Source organism: Mastomys coucha, unplaced genomic scaffold, assembly GCF_008632895.1.
Source record: "Mastomys coucha isolate ucsf_1 unplaced genomic scaffold, UCSF_Mcou_1 pScaffold6, whole genome shotgun sequence".
NCBI classification, from domain to species: Eukaryota; Metazoa; Chordata; class Mammalia; order Rodentia; family Muridae; genus Mastomys; species Mastomys coucha.
Window position 1 is genome coordinate 22,215,050 of NW_022196912.1, and position 15,861 is coordinate 22,230,910.

The 15,861-nt window shown below is 41.4% G+C and overlaps 1 protein-coding gene and 1 long non-coding RNA gene across 5 annotated transcripts in view; both read left to right on the forward strand.

Annotated features, from left to right (window-relative positions):
* LOC116080919 overlaps positions 1-2,767 on the forward strand; it is a 25,140-nt gene extending 22,373 nt beyond the window's left edge. Inside the window, exon 3 of the long non-coding RNA XR_004114671.1 lies at positions 2,514-2,767. This is a non-coding gene — a long non-coding RNA (uncharacterized LOC116080919). The remainder of the gene's footprint in view (positions 1-2,513) is intronic.
* Alk (ALK receptor tyrosine kinase) overlaps positions 1-15,861 on the forward strand; it is a 722,886-nt gene that overhangs the window by 261,664 nt on the left and 445,361 nt on the right. The window lies entirely within an intron of this gene.

Genomic DNA, 15,861 nt, shown 5'->3' on the forward strand with positions numbered 1-15,861 from the left:
AAAAAAAAAAAAGAAAAAGACACATTGGTGAAGTCGAATAAAGGATACGGTAAGAAGAGACCACAGGAAAGGCAGAAAAGAACAGACATGCTACAAAAAGGAAGAGAAATTGGGGGTAGGAAGGTTGTCTGTAAGGCTATTGTAATGTTGATTATGTTAGCATTTTATGTAATGGAGCCAAAGCTCCCAAACACATTCATATACATACATCTGTATATGCATGATTTAAAGCTAGTACATTTCCCATGTAAGTGTTCTGGAGTGGAGCCCCAGAAATACCTCCAGATACTATAAGTGTAAAAAATGAGGTCTTTGTTCCATATGTGCTGCCAACTTGGTGGGGGTTAATGGGGTACAACATTTCAGGGGGATTTCAGCTCATCACTGTAAGGATGGCAGCCAACAAAAGTGGTTCAGGCCCCAGCAGCAAGTGTGTGTAGTAGTACTGAGTCTTCATGAAGTGAAAACCACTGAATGGTATGAAGGGTATTACGTTTAAAGGTGCTTCCCTAGTGAACTACTCTGACCAGCCAGAGCCCACGTTCTAAAGGCTCAGCAGCCTTTAAAATAGCACAGCAAGCTGGGAAGCAAGCATTAAAAACATGAACCTATGAGGGAGACTTCATATTCAAGCTATAACAGATGGGCTGGCTTATAGGATTGACAGGTTGGATCCTTTGCTGATTTGTTTAATATCTAGGGTCTGATCTCATCCATAAGAAACTAGTTGGTTCCCTTCCTTTCTGTGAATGTCAGCTCTTGATCTATATCACAGGGGCTTGAGTTCTCTCCAGTCCAGTAACCCCTTAGGGGTTGCTTATAAACAATATGTCCAGGTTCTTGGCAGTCCTGAGTCACAGTGGAAGGCTCACCATGGAGATCCTAACCCATCTGGTAGCCCACTTTTCCTAGGCAGAGGAGCCCACTCCTCCCGGGAGCAGGGGTGTCAATGGTTGATTCTTGCTTGATGGGAGCCTCACCTCCTGAATTGCCGTAGATCTGAAAAGCTGTCTATAAATGCCACATTTATTTCATTAAGCAACATTGTTCCCATCAGCCACTAATTCTCTTGTGTGAGTGGGTTTTGAGCATCCCAATCACTGTTAACTACTAACATCAGGATCCACGGTGAGCATGAACGTTGGGGGAGGAGGGACAGGAAACACACAACCACAAGTTGTGGCTAGGCATTCAAACTCTGATTTCAACTTTACTGTTTTTTGTCAAGCACTGAAGAGAAAGGAGAGGCTATTCTAAAGAACCAGAGACATTTGTATGTGACTTGAGATAATGAACCAGTCCCCCAATTTAATTTTTTGAAAACCTCTATAATTCTGAATAAAATACAAAAATTTAACAAACCACAACAGCTAAACAACACCATAAAACCGACTCAAAAAAGAGGATTAAACATTGTTCATGCTTAAGTGTGGTTTATGAGCTTCTTTATCTTGGCCTAGTCCAGGGGTAACCATGGAATAAATATTACATATGTGCATTATGTATTATGTACCCCAGGTAATTAGGAAAATTTGTATCACTTAATCTTCCCTAGAAAGTAAATATAGCAGCACTAATATGTATGCTAAACAAATGTTCTCCATTGAACTTGCATATAAGGCCTGTCTTTACAAAGGGCTACTATTCTTTAAGACCAGGTCAACTTTGTGTGTGTTTTACTCAAGCACATTTTTAGATATAGCTCTGTCATCTTTCAACAAGGACTGTGCCATGCCACTGTAGTCTTTCTGAAAGGATTATTCAATAGTATCTGGCAAATGCTTGTATTTCTCCATGAAAGCTATGTGTTAGCTTTTTGTCACTATTTTAAATAGTTGAGACATATCAGTTTATAGAGACATGAGGTTTATTAGTGTTCACACTTTGGGGAGGTTTAGCCCTTGTCTGGTTGACTCCTATACCCCCTACTCCATTGTTTTGGGTCTGGGGTGGGGAAGCTGATGGGAAGTGGTTGAACAAAACCATTCGCCTTATGGCTAGTATCTATGTGTGTTGAGGGGTAGCCTACAATTCCCTTGAGGTGACCCCACTAGCCCCACCTGCTAAGGTTCCTATACCTTTTAGTAATGCCCAGCTGGAAACCAAGCATGGGACTTTGAGAACATTCCAGATCCTAACTGGAGCACAGCAGGACATATTTAGTGACTGAAGTTTCCCAATAGTACAAAGAATCTCAAATGGGCACATTTTTACCAAGATGGGAGATTCACATGAGCCCAGAGGCAATGCTACAAAAGAGCTCCTAGATGGTCAATGAAATAGAAGGCTGTATGAGCCTAGACTAGGACTTGACCACATCTACAGTACAGTGCTCACAGGAACTCACCACTCTGCTCTTCATGCACAGAAGCAGAGGCATGCTACTTTGAAACAATTGCATCATTTTTGCTGTTGTTGTTGTAAAATTGTTGTCTTTTATCCTGGCTTGCACGGTGGACAAGAGAAGAGAAAATGTTCTGAAAATTCATTCTTTTAATTTTTTTCCTATACAGCTTTGTAGTTAGCCTCCCTTGCTAGTCCCAGAAGAGGACATGCTCATGGCCTACAGAGACACCGGGCATCCCTCCCTTGCTAGTCCCAGAAGAGGACATGCTCATGGCCTACAGAGACACCAGGCATCCCTCCAGCTGTTCAGCTGACCGAGACAGATGCTCAGCCCAGCAACTGACCTGAAGTGACTGGCAAAAATTAATTAACTTGCTGTGGAACTAATAATGAGCTGCTGGTTTGTGTTTTCCTTCCCTAACACCAGTTGCCAAAGAGTTTTTCATTAGCGGGCTGAATGCTTCCTTTGTAACCAGAACAGCCTCATTAGTTACAGGCCCATCATGGCCAGAGATTCAGACAACCAATCATTGTCTCCTTTTCAGCCACCGTGACCTAACTTGTCATCTTTCATTGTCTCCCTGGGAAGAGTTTCTCTCTTCCCCTGACATTCTTCATCTTTTCTGTAATGTCTCTTTCAGAAATGACTTTCAAATATACCTACTTACACACCCACTGCTTTGGCTTAGGCTGGTTGGCAGAAGAACTATTTTGTGTTCATGGCCCAGGAATTTATTGGAAAGGAAACCATCATGTCTATCCCATGACTCTACTCCCAACTTCCCTAGCTTGTTCATCTCTGTGCCTATGGATGTGGTTTTCCATTTTAAGTCTAGCTCTGGTGTGCTTCAGGCATGCACGTCTGTTTCATAGCATGTCTCTGGGCTCCACAATGATCCTACTTTGCTCTCCCTGTTTCCCACATAAGGTCTAGGAAGCGAATGGAAGTACCATACTTAGAGTCATACATTTATTAAAGGTTTCACCTGAGGATGAGGAGAAGGCTCAGTAAAACGCATGCTGCTCAAACATGAAGAGCCCATGATATAAGCTGCACATAGTCACATGTGTCAGTAATTCCAGCACTCTAGAGGCCTGGAGGCAGAAGAGCTTGCTGGCCAGCCAATCTATGCAAATCAGTGAACTCCAGGTTCAGAGATAGGTCCAATCTCAGAACACAATGGGGAAAACTGTTGAGGAAGATTTCTTCTATATGTGGCTAGCACACACATATGCAAGATGCATGTATGCATATACATGCACACATACATACACATACAAACCCCCACACACAGACACAGACACAGACACAGACACACACACACACACACACACACACACGTACTGTGACCAGGACTTTCAACTCTAAATAAACTGCCTTCTCTGATACAACCCTAATAGTTCTTTGCTCTGCCATATTATCATCCAGTCTATATGTTACATTGTCTTTATTTCCTTTGACATTAGCACTGTTGCTACTTTATCATTTGGGGCCTCGCTGATTGCTGATCGATTATCTTAAATCCACCAACATGTGGATGGAGGGGCAGAGGCACTGGGTTTTAAAGCACCTGCACATTGGCTCATCCCCACTGCAGTTTCACAGATCTTCCTTTAGGCTGTATCTGACCAACAGATGTTCTAGTCCTCTGGAAAAGCTTTGTGGAGATGCTTAGTGAGAAAAAGAAAGTGAGGAGCTTGTGACGTAGACACCATGTCACACACACACACACACACACACACACACACAGAGAGAGAGAGAGAGAGAGAGAGAGAGAGAGAGAGAGACAGACAGACAGACAGACAGACAGACAGACAGACAGAGACGGACAGACAGACAGAGACAGAGAGAGAGAGAGAGAGCATTTCCTGCCACGGTGTGGTCTTCACTAACATGTTAGCTTATGTCAGAACATAGGCAAATGCATGGAGTATTGAGAAATCTGAGATTTAGCTCAACTTTCCCTCTAAGTTGCTTAAATATAATGCTTTAGAACAGGCTACCTAATCTCTAAACGTTATTGTCTTTTTCTCTTACAAAATACATTTAAAACTTTACAATTGCCGGGCAGTGGTAGCGCACACCTTTAATCCCAGCACTTGGGAGGCAGAGGCAGGCGGATCTCTGAGTTCGAGGCCAGCCTGGTCTACAGAGTGAGTTCCAGGACAGCCAGGGCTACACAGAGGAACCCTATCTTGAAAAACAAAAACAAAAACAAAAAAACAAAAAACAAACAAAAAACCTTTACAATTGTTTAAAAACAGTCTTTGTCAATTTACATTTACATTTTAAAGTATAATTACATCACATTCTGCTCTCTTCCTCCCTGCAACCCTTCCCATGTTCCCTCCTCCAAACCCTTCCACATCTCCCCTCCCTTCTTTTCAAAGTGATAGCCTCTTTTTCTTTGATTAGTATTGTCACATACTTTATGAATACTCATATATGGAAGGTTATATAAATACAATCTGCTGAGTCCATTTTCTGTTGCTTATTTGTGTATGATTTTAGGTTGCGCACTTTGTAGTGAAGGCCAGTTAGGAGGCTCATCCCTGGGAGAGACTAGCTCTCTTCTTTCAACAATCATTAGTTATCTGTAGTTCTTTGGCGATTTTCTTCTTCCAAGTCAGCACGTTTGTTGACATCATTGTCATGGTTCAGGCCTTACTTTGGCAGCCGTATTATTGAGGTGTTGTGGGTGTATTTTCCCGGTCATCTCTAGGAGACTATCTAACTTCACAGTAGATTTTCTGGTCCTCTGGATCTTACAATTTTACCATCACCTATTCTGTAATGTTTCCTAAGTCTTGGTAGCAGGAGTTGTGTTGTAGATCCATTCAGTGGGACTGGTTCCCCTTGACCATTTGATTTCTGCATTATGACCAATTGTGAGTTCCTGTAATTGTCTTCTTTTGCTTCAAAGAGAAGATTCTTTGGCTAGGGAGAAAGTTATACTTAATAGGTGTGTATAATGAAAAATTTTAAATTATGGTGCTATATAGTAAGGCAGTAATAAGCCTCTAAGATCCATGGCTTTGTTAGTTTCAGGTAGTTAGCTAGATACTATCTTCCCTCCTGTTGAGTCTAATTCGACACAATGGTTACCACCAAAATATGGGTGCCACCATTGTAACTTTAGGGGTATTTTGCTATGCTGGTCATTATTGGGGTTCATAGGTATCACAGCTAGATAAGCAGCTGACATAGAACCTTCTGGTACTATGAAAACTGGACCGAAGGAAGGAGGTTTTCAGGTTAGATAGAGCTTGAATCCTCCAAGTTCTATGTCCGACGTGAGGTGTCTTCAACAATGCCTTTAACCTCTCTGAGAAGCTACCAAGGACAAAAGCAATAGCCTATGTTGTTTTGGGGTCATTTGGACAACCCTGACCAACAACTTGGACAAAGGTTTCTCATGCCTGTTACTTAGACTTTTGCTAGTTCGTGGGTCTTTTGGGGAGTATTTTCAGTTCAAGTGGCACACTTTAAAATACACACACACATACACACACATATTTGTATATATGCATTTAAAACATGTAATGCATATAAACACATGTGTAAATATGTGAATATACATATACTTGCATGAGTTACATATAGGTAAATACACAATAATATGATTTCTTGATTCATTATCAAACATCCTCAGAGTTATTTATCCATACTCCTTTATCTTTGAAATAAGGCGAGACTTTGTAGCTTCTCCTCAGGGTGACGGAGTCCTTGAGACTGAGGACCAGAGGGTGATCCTTTTACCTTGTGTGCCCACTAAGGGGTCTTCCTAGCACAGCCTGGACTCAGCTTGGGTTTAATCTGAGGCCTCAAGCACTGAACGAGTTCCATGGGATTCACAGGAAGATATCATTGGTAACATATGAGCTCATTAGAAACTATCAGTACCTTTCTTAGTGCCCACGTACATGGCTTGGAGCAGCTTCCCTATGAAACCAGCCTTTCATCACTCCATTGAACTACATATTTTGATTGTCCTTCAATCATATAGCTTAAACCTTGCAATCAGGTCTTCAAAACACATAGTTCCAAGCTTCTCCAAAGTCCTAGTTTATTCTGGCAGCCATTTATGATGCACAGGCATTTCAGTAGCATCCAGGTCCCACCGAGTTTCCATCCACAGAGAACTGTGGGATCTTGGTGTCACCAGGATCCATGTAGACCTTGGAGATTTATCAACGAAAGACTGATACGGTTTTTTGTTGGTGGTATTTGCATTCTTCTGATAGTATTTTTGTGCATTTCTATGATTTCTGTTCCTGGAAGCCAATAACTGGTCTTAGGCAGCTCAAATCCTCTCAGCTTGTTAAAGAGCTCTCTTGTGGATGGAACAAAGAGGCTTGTTTTCTTAGCCCACAGTGAGCTAGCCATGACAGAGCAGCCAGTTCATCATCTTTTCTTTATTAACAGATGTCAGAGTAATTGATGAAGCCTTTTTTTTTTTCAACCTCCAGTATATTTTTTTAAATGGATTGATTCTGGGGCATTTCAGTTCATTTACTGACAATGTCTTAAGGATAGAATCTGACTATAATCAATTTTCATTATCATTGTGTAGCTAATAGGGCTAAAAATAAGAACTCTTAATCTGCTATGGTGTGATTGATTACTCAAGAAGGATATGGAAATAATGTCTTTTAATATGCCCAGAGTGTTACATTAGACCTTTAAAATTTTCATCTTCAAAACATACCATTTTCTGTAGTGTTCTGTCTACTGTTAAACAACACAGGACTCATGGCATTAACTTTCTCTAGCTCCTCAGTGGGTAATGTCTCCATTCAGGACTCATGTGCTCTTCTGCCCATCAAGCCCATGACCCCAGCTTTCCTCTTCATGGATTCCTTCCATCAAGACTCAAAACACCTTCCTAGACCTTTGGTGACTCATCTCAATCCTCAATGGATCAAAAGTAGATTTATTGAATATGGGATCTATCAAAGAGTTCTTAAGATGGTGTAGGAAAGACAAAAGCAAAGATTATGTGGCTCATAAGCAAAGTGCTGGGTGGAAAGACAGGTACATTGTGTCTAGACCTAATGCTGCTCTGTCATCTAAGCCAAGTCCTAACTTGTGAGCCTCGGTTTCCCCCTCTTGAAAACAACGACAGCTACCCAGTGTCTTTCAGAGTGCTATTAGAAGATGCTAGTGATATTCTAAGCACAGATGCACTTCAATCTTACAGATGCACTATTATCTAAACAGATGCACTACAAAATCTTACCTATTGTTGTTACTATTCTTTCTCTTATTCCTTTTCTGTTCATTTTGCATCATCTGTTTCTCAACCTTATATTGTTTCCAGGGATTTGATGTTCTGATAAAACTTTAGATATTTTTGTATTTGCTAACCATTTATCAAGAACTCATCCATGTCTGGTCCTTTGAGAGAATCTGGGATATTGAGTCACTTTAACACTTTCGTGGGTCACTTATGACCAGGACCTATTTATAGACAAAACATAACTATCTATCTACCGAATGTTTAAACTAGGTAAGCTAACTGTACCATCATGATTTAAGCTAAAGACTGATTCTAGGTCATTATCCTTAAGAAATCTTAAAGTTGACTATTGGGTCAAATTAAAAGAAAAGATACGATGGACTCAATAACAGCCAGAGTAAGAACTGGAAAGAGTCCCAACTACTTAAAGGTGATGGCCTTCTTTAGTATTTGTGTATCTTGTGGCTTTCAAGCTGTCCAAGACCTTTTGTTAGGGAAGAGAGTGGCTCTCAGTGGACACTCCCATCATTCCCTCCTCTAGCTTTAAATTGTTATATGAAGAGAACTTCTTACCACTTCATTAGCAAACCTCAATCATTGTTGCATTTTACTGTGGGCCTAAAACCCTAAGCCAGGAGTTCCCATCCTGACCATGCCTGATGCATGAGGGAGGAGCTACAATAAGGAAACTCAAAATTAATCTGTGGGTGAAAAAGATCTGTGATTCTTCTAGGTGTTATATTTTCTAGGCATATATATAATAGTAAATAAAATACAAATTCATTTAAGAATACCACTAAATTTATAGGACTCTAAATGCTCTCTTAATTAACCTTTGCTTTACCAAGTCAATGCATTAACTGTTTCTTCATAAAGCATCTTGATTGATGTCTTCAACAACCTGTATTCTGGAGGTCAACAGGCACACTGTAGCACACTGCACACGCTGCTCCCGATGCTTAGGATGTTAGCTTCCTGAGAGGCCCTGGTATTTATTCTAAAAGATATTTATGGTAATTACAAAATCCAATTGCAAAGCAAGATGAGAGCTATGATTTCTATGAAAATCCAGTTGAATGCTTTGGGAAGATTCGAGAAAGGTAAACCATTAAAAGAGAAGTTATTGCTGGATGAGGCAAGGTCACCTAAGATTGGCTCTGGAGGCTGTCACTAAAAATGCCCGAGAGCCCTCATAGATGACATGTTCTCCAGTGTGGATGTGACTGCAGAGCGGTGTGTATACACACAAGCCCTTGTTAGGATATGAGACAGCTGTGAAAGTTAGAGCTGGAGAAGGAAAGCTCAAAGAACTCCAAGAAGACTCCATTGAAGATGATCTCAAAATTACTATTTTGGGTTTGTAGTTCCCTTTACATAAGCTCCAGCTGGAAATCACAATCAATGCACTAAGATCATGGTAAATATAGGAAAAGTGACACACATGCAAGGAACATAAGCCTTGCACTTGGCCCTAAATCAAAACATTGGTGTGTAATACCCATGCTGGAGTTTTGTAGTTAAAATAAAATGCTTTAGTCTACTATTTTATTGTTCTCTCAGTCACCTGGTAGTCTTAGGAACTCCATCTTGTGCTCGTGATCAATGTTAACATGTGGTTGAGCCAGCCATAGTCAAAAGACAACTGCTACCTAATCAAGAAGTGATTCAGATGGATCAAGTCATGAAGTTATATGGGAACTTTGTCATTGCTGTTGTCTTAGGTGACATTCAGTTATCTTTTCACTGAGTACAGGGCTATGTGATGTCATCTGTGGTAGTTTGAATGAGAAATATCCTCCAAGAACTCACGTATTTGAACACTTGCTTCCCAGTTGATGATGTTCTTTGGGGGATATTATGAAGGGGTACAGCCTTGCTGGAGGAAGCACATCACTTGGAAGAAGCTTGGAGGGTTTACTGATTCTTTCTGATACATGTGTGGGGTTATAGATGTGATCTCTCAGCTTCCTGCCGTGGCTGCCTGCCACTATGCCTCCACAGACATGATGGACTCTTATCCCTCTGGAACGGTACCAGAAGAACAGATTCTTTCTTCTGTAAGTTACTGTTGACTGTGGTATTTTATTGCAGCAACAGAAAGTAACTAATACACCACCATTGCAAGAAGTGGGACAGAGGTTCCTGAACGCACCCAAATCAGTTTTGGAGTGGGCCTCAAACTCCCTGAGCAGCCCACACAACTGTTGTTTAAGAACTCCAAGTCACCATGAGGCAGCTAGCAGATTCTGCATTCTCCATAATTGCACCCAATTTTCCAATTGAATTATCGCATGATTTAATTCGTTTGCTGCATCTGGAGAGCATCAGCATTGTGCAGCTGTTGCAGCTTCAAGAGCTAATTGTTGCTAAGCACATTAAAAGTAGCCCTATTGCAATGTACTGGAGTCAGAGGGGAGGGGGTACAAAGTTTCACTTCCCATTTTCTCTTTGGTTGTATCATCACCCGAAGAGCCTGAGGGGGTAGCAGACATTTAAGCCCTGTTAGCTTGGAGACCTCATTGTGCATGGTTACTGTCACTAGATGTAAGTCTTTAAGTGAGCCAGACATATCCCAATACCAAAATACACAGAAACCTGAAAGTTCGCTTTGGAGCATCCTAGAGAATTATGTCCAACAAGATTAAGGAAGAAGGCAACACATCACCAAAAAGTATGAGGAAGTCAATTACTGGTAAAAACACCCATATACCTAGCAAAGCCCCTGCCCTCATATTACAATTATAAGAACTGGCCACATAGGTGCTACCCCTCCCCCATGTGATTGGTCCACCTTGGCATGTGTCATTGGAGTATCTCCAATGGCAATGATCACATGAAAGCCTGCTTCAGCCTCAACTATCATCTTATAATTTCTTATTTGGCATTTTCTAGTCAGAGTCTCAATCTCCAGAAAGCACGGCTTGAACACTAGCCTTCTTCTCAGTTAGAGTTTAGATTATATGTCTTCTCAAAGTTGATGTGTTGAAAATCTGCTCCCTGGGTCACGGCATTTTGGGGGTGTTATAAACATTCTAGGGGGCATGTCTAGTTGGAGGAAGCTGTACGCTGTGGGAGAGGAATATGCCTTTTGGGGAAATGTAATTTGTCCCTAGCTAGGTCTTGATCCCACTCATATCCCCTGCTTCTTTCCTCTTTGTTTCCTTTGTTTCCTATCTTCCTCTCCCCTCCTGCCTCACTTCCCCCTCTCGCTCTCCCCTCCTCTTCTCTCCCTTCACCCTCCAATCCACACAAGCAGCACCTCTTTACTCCATTTTCATTCCTTTATCATGATCAGATGTCTGGAAGCAGCAGAAACAGGTGACTGAGGACCGAGGATCTAGGACTAAGGAACCACAAGGCCATCACAAACCTTCCCTCCTTAACATAATTTATCTTGGATATTTTACCACCACAAGAAGAAGCTAACACATTTTCCTTGTCGATTTACAGAGGGTCTCAGTTTTGTGCATAGATGGGAGCTAAGAATAAGGAGTTCATGAAAAAAAAAATGAGGGCTTACAAGGAAGAATCACAGGCCATGAGGAACCACAGGGTAGCAGTGGGTCTACTGAGGGAGAGAGTAGAAGGATTCAAAATGAACTATGAGAGTTGAGTCTAAGAGAAAGGCAGAGTGAGGAGGTAGGTGTGCAGCATACTGAGCCCTGGGAAGTTAAGAAAGACCAGTGGGATTCTCACAATTTCTTCTTGCCCCAGGCCACAGAAAAGTAAGAGTTAGGCTCATGTCTTCTACCAAGGAAAGAAACTAGGAAACTTTAAGAGAGATTTATTAACGTTAGCATGAGAAAAGCTTCTTATAATAGTTATGCCCTTTCCCTATAACCCACCTATGGAGTGTATAATATAACACTCTCCATCTGCAAACTGGTTTCAACCAACATTTAATTTATTTCAATCTTATATAAACTAGGATAACCGCAAAAATTCACTAGACATTTAGCAATGTCTGAATACAGAGAAATAAACTGCACATGTATACATACACAAGGTGAACTCAGAAATTGTCAAGAAAAATTTAATTATAAAATATGAAAGATGTAAGTAATAACACATAATTGCAAAATTGTGGAACACTGGAGGATGAGAAAAGATTGTATATCTTTCAGAGAAAAATATATAGCTCACAAACAAATATTAGAAAACACCGTCTGTCTTCACATATCTGGAAGCTGGCTGATAAATGCATTCATGACTTACAACCTAAGATTCTATACCCAACATAACTAGACAGAACAAGCAGAGTAGCCGTCAGGCACTGGGGTTGAGAGAGAGGATGCTTAGTGTGGGTTGTTTCAGTCTGGTCAGTTGGTATGGAGGGTAGTGACTGCTACTCCATAGCAGTGTGGGTAGACTTAGTGGCACAGAGCTATGAACGTAAATGTGGCTAAAATAATAAAAATTGCTGCTTATCACTATTAAAAAGTGGAAATGTTTGCTCAGGAGGATGGGAATCAGAAGGGAGGGGCTCTTGTTTTCTGTTACACATCTGGCAAGCCTACTAAAGTTTAAAAGTTATACAAGGGGACACTACATCCTGTCTCCCCCACTTTTGAAGTGCTCAGCCCTAAAAGACATTTCCTCAGGGCTCAGGATCACTACAGAAGAGTGGGGGGGCAGTCTGTGAGAAGTAGAGGTGGTGGATAATGTCACAGAAACCTTTTCTAGACACAGTAAGGAGGATGGGCTATGACCTCACAGAGATTGTGACAGCAACACATGGGACCCATGCAAGCCAGACAAATCCCAACATGGAGGAGAAGAAGTGGATATGGGTCCCCACCCCTAACCAAGAGCTTATTTGCTTCTGAGCAAGGGAAAGTCAGTTTCCTTCAATGGAGTGACATTTGATACAAGGATCACACTCTGAGGCAGGCCCCACACAAACTATGCTCTATTGAACTTCTTTTGAGAGGCATGGGGAGACAAAGTTGGTTGGTTTGATAAGTGGGGGGAGTTATCTGGGAAGAGACAGAGGGGGATAAATATGAACAGAATATATTGAATAAAATGCCCAATGAATAAATAAAAACGTTTAAAATTACGCATGAGGAACAGTTGAATACAAATTAAAAATAAAAAGTAAAATTAATTGCGTTAGGCATTCCAGGCAAAGGGATTACACAGCTGTCCTCTGGGACATGTGGCCAGAATGAGGGGAACCTTAGGAAGTTACATACTTCTGGAGGGATGTGAACAATCTGCATAAAGTTTCTGGAAGCTTGCTCTCTAGGCTGGTGGTTCCCACAGAGAGGAGCATAATTATGGGTGAATTTGATCCTTGACATCCCTGATGACAGTCACGATTTAAAGTCCTTAAACTCAATTTTAGTATAGACATACAGGCTAATTTTGAGAGGAAAAAAACACTAAGTGCACAAGAACTATGATAAAAAAATATTATGGAATTAAAACAATATTACCCTATGATCAACTAGGGGATCTAAGCCAATGTAACATAGAGGTGCAGGCACACTCACGTGTCTCAGTGCTAGTCACATTAGCTGAGTTATTGAATCACTAGATACCCATCCTCAGATGAATAGATGATGAAAATGTACCTGTACAAACTGAATTTTATTTATCAGAAAGAAAAATGAAATCATGCCATTTGCAGGAAAACAGGGGAACCAGAGATCATTTGTGTCAAGCAAAATAAACCAGAGTCAGGAAGATGTGTATTCTCTCATATGTAAGATCTCTATTTAAAGACAAATATAAGACATGGAAGTAGAAATGGACTATTTATGAAGGACTATTATTTTTTCCCTCTCCTTTGTGGAGAGAAAAAGATTAATTTATGAAAGAGGTTCATGGATGACCAAGGCAGAGGAAGCACCTCTTCAGACAAATATTGGCCCTGGATAGTGAGGTGGGGGACGAGCTAGTGTACTTGCCTTATCAGGAGGTTGTAAGCTGTGTTCTGCAGTTCCCTTGGTTCTGGAAGCAATGGAGAGAAATGAGAGGAAGAAAGCATAAGAGGAGAAGGAGGAAGAGGAGGAGGGAGAGATCCACAAGTAAAGATGCCATATTCTATATGATTCTGCCAATAATTAACAAATAACCACTAAAAGTAGATTACAGTCCACAGAAAGAGATCATTCTGGCTTGGGGAGAAGTAGGAACAGGAAGACTGAGGGGGAGAGAGCAGCTGGGATGATGCTGTGAGTTGTCTAAGAGACAGTGAGGTGGACCAGGCCTAGCAGTAAAGATGGAGTGAGAGGGCCAAAGTATCCAGAGGCCTTAACTGAAGGCTCAGTGCTCTACTTGAAGCATCTTATTATGGTGGCTGAAAGTACAACTTTTAAAAAGAAACCAATGGCTCTGTGAAGACAGGTTCCATACACCCAGATACAGAGGTGATGGTAGAGGGTCATTGTCAGGATCAATTGCCAACATTTCTTATATTGTTAAGTGCAGTGGTTTTAGAAACTGGTTTTCTCAAGTGTGGTACAATAAGGAAAATAGTACTTAAGGCCCATCCATCCATCCATCCATCCATCCATCCATCCATCCATCCATCTATCCAACAGCTACCTTTTCAGCATAGCTGTTTGAGGACTGCCTTTTATACAGGAGACACATCAATGAGAACAAGTATTGATCCCCATGGTCCTGGCACTTACATGTTCACAGAAAGATAAAGAAAAATAAATACATAAAGTAAACACTGTTCTGGGAACAAGTAACTGTTAGAACCAGAAAGCAAGGCAGGAGAGGTGGGTGTGGCTTTAGAGAGGTGGTCTGTTCAAGCCTGTGTGAAGGTGACATTTGAGCAGATCTGAAGGAGTTGAACCAATAGGACATGCCCCCTTCTCGGGAAAGAACATCCAGGCAGAGGGCACAGGAAGTACAAAGGCAAATTGCCTAGAATATTCCAGAAACAATAAGAAGGGTAACGTGACTAGAGCATAGTAAGGTAATAGGAAAGCAGTGAATAAGAAGGCCCAGGAGGCCTGGGGCAAACTATAAGGCCTTTTGCTTGTACTGTTAGAGAAATGATAGCAAATGGCTTTGGTTTGATTCACATTTTTAAAAGATCCTTTTAGCTGTCAGATGATAGTGTGATGCAGCCTAAGACTTAGATATTTAGGAGGCATTTTCAAGACTATAAGCTAGAAATAAAATGCAGTGAGTCAGATGCTGGGTGGTAAGAAATAATCAGACTTGAGACAGAGACAGTGATTTAGATGTACAGTACAAGAGAGAGGAGAGAACAGAGGGAAGGATGGAGGGAGGGAGAGAGGGAGGGGGAGAATACATGGTGACTCCAAGGATTTGGATCTGGAAGGATGGGGTTGCAAATGGTTGAGTTTAGGAGTATATTACATATATAGTTTAAGTATATTAGGTTTCTTTGAGGAGATCACAAATTTAGATTTATTTTTGACTTAGAACATTTGAGATACACAATCCTTAGCAGTGTCCAAATAAAAATGTAAGAAAGCTCCAGAGGTCAGAGGAGTGGTCTTAGCTAAAGACTCAACAGCGAGGCTGCCTCCGGGGAGATGCTGCTTAAATCAAAGCCACTAACTATGATTTCTAAGGAAGTGACTACAGCTGGCAGAGGAGTGGGTTTCAAGGACTGAGCTGCAGTGAACTTCAACGTTAAGCTGAGAAGATGAACATAAAAGGGGAGAGAGAGAGAGAGAGAGAGAGAGAGAGAGAGAGAGAGAGAGAGAGAGAGAGAGAGAGAGAGACAGAGAGAGAGAGAGAGAGAGAGAGAGAGAGAGAGAGACAGACAGAGTGAGACAGAGAGAGAGACAGACAGACAGAGAGTGAGACAGAGACAGAGACAGAGAGACAGAGACAGAGAGAGACAGAGAGACAGAGACAGAGAGAGAGAGAGAGAGAAAGAGAGAGAGAGAGGAATTGTAGGAGAAGAAAAACAGGAGTTCTATGTTCTGGAAAATATGACTCTGAAGATGCTCACAAAAAGCAGCTGAGGCCTGGATAGCAATAGCTGAGGCAGAAGGTAGATGAGATAAGCGTGCCAGAATTGCTGGATTCTGGTCCATTCATTGCCCACTGGATGCCCCTGTAAACCACCGCTCCTGTCAAGTCACCGTCCTCTTTACAAAGTGGAAGAATTTGAACTAAGACCTCCTACTGCCACCTTGTAGCTCTAAAATTTCGAGGTTTTGTTATGATTTTAATTGGGCAGATTCTGTTCTTTTTGAGGAACCACATAGGTATTTGGAATCTGAAATTTGCTGGGGAGAAGAAAGAGAGAGAGAGAGAGAGAGAGAGAGAGAGAGAG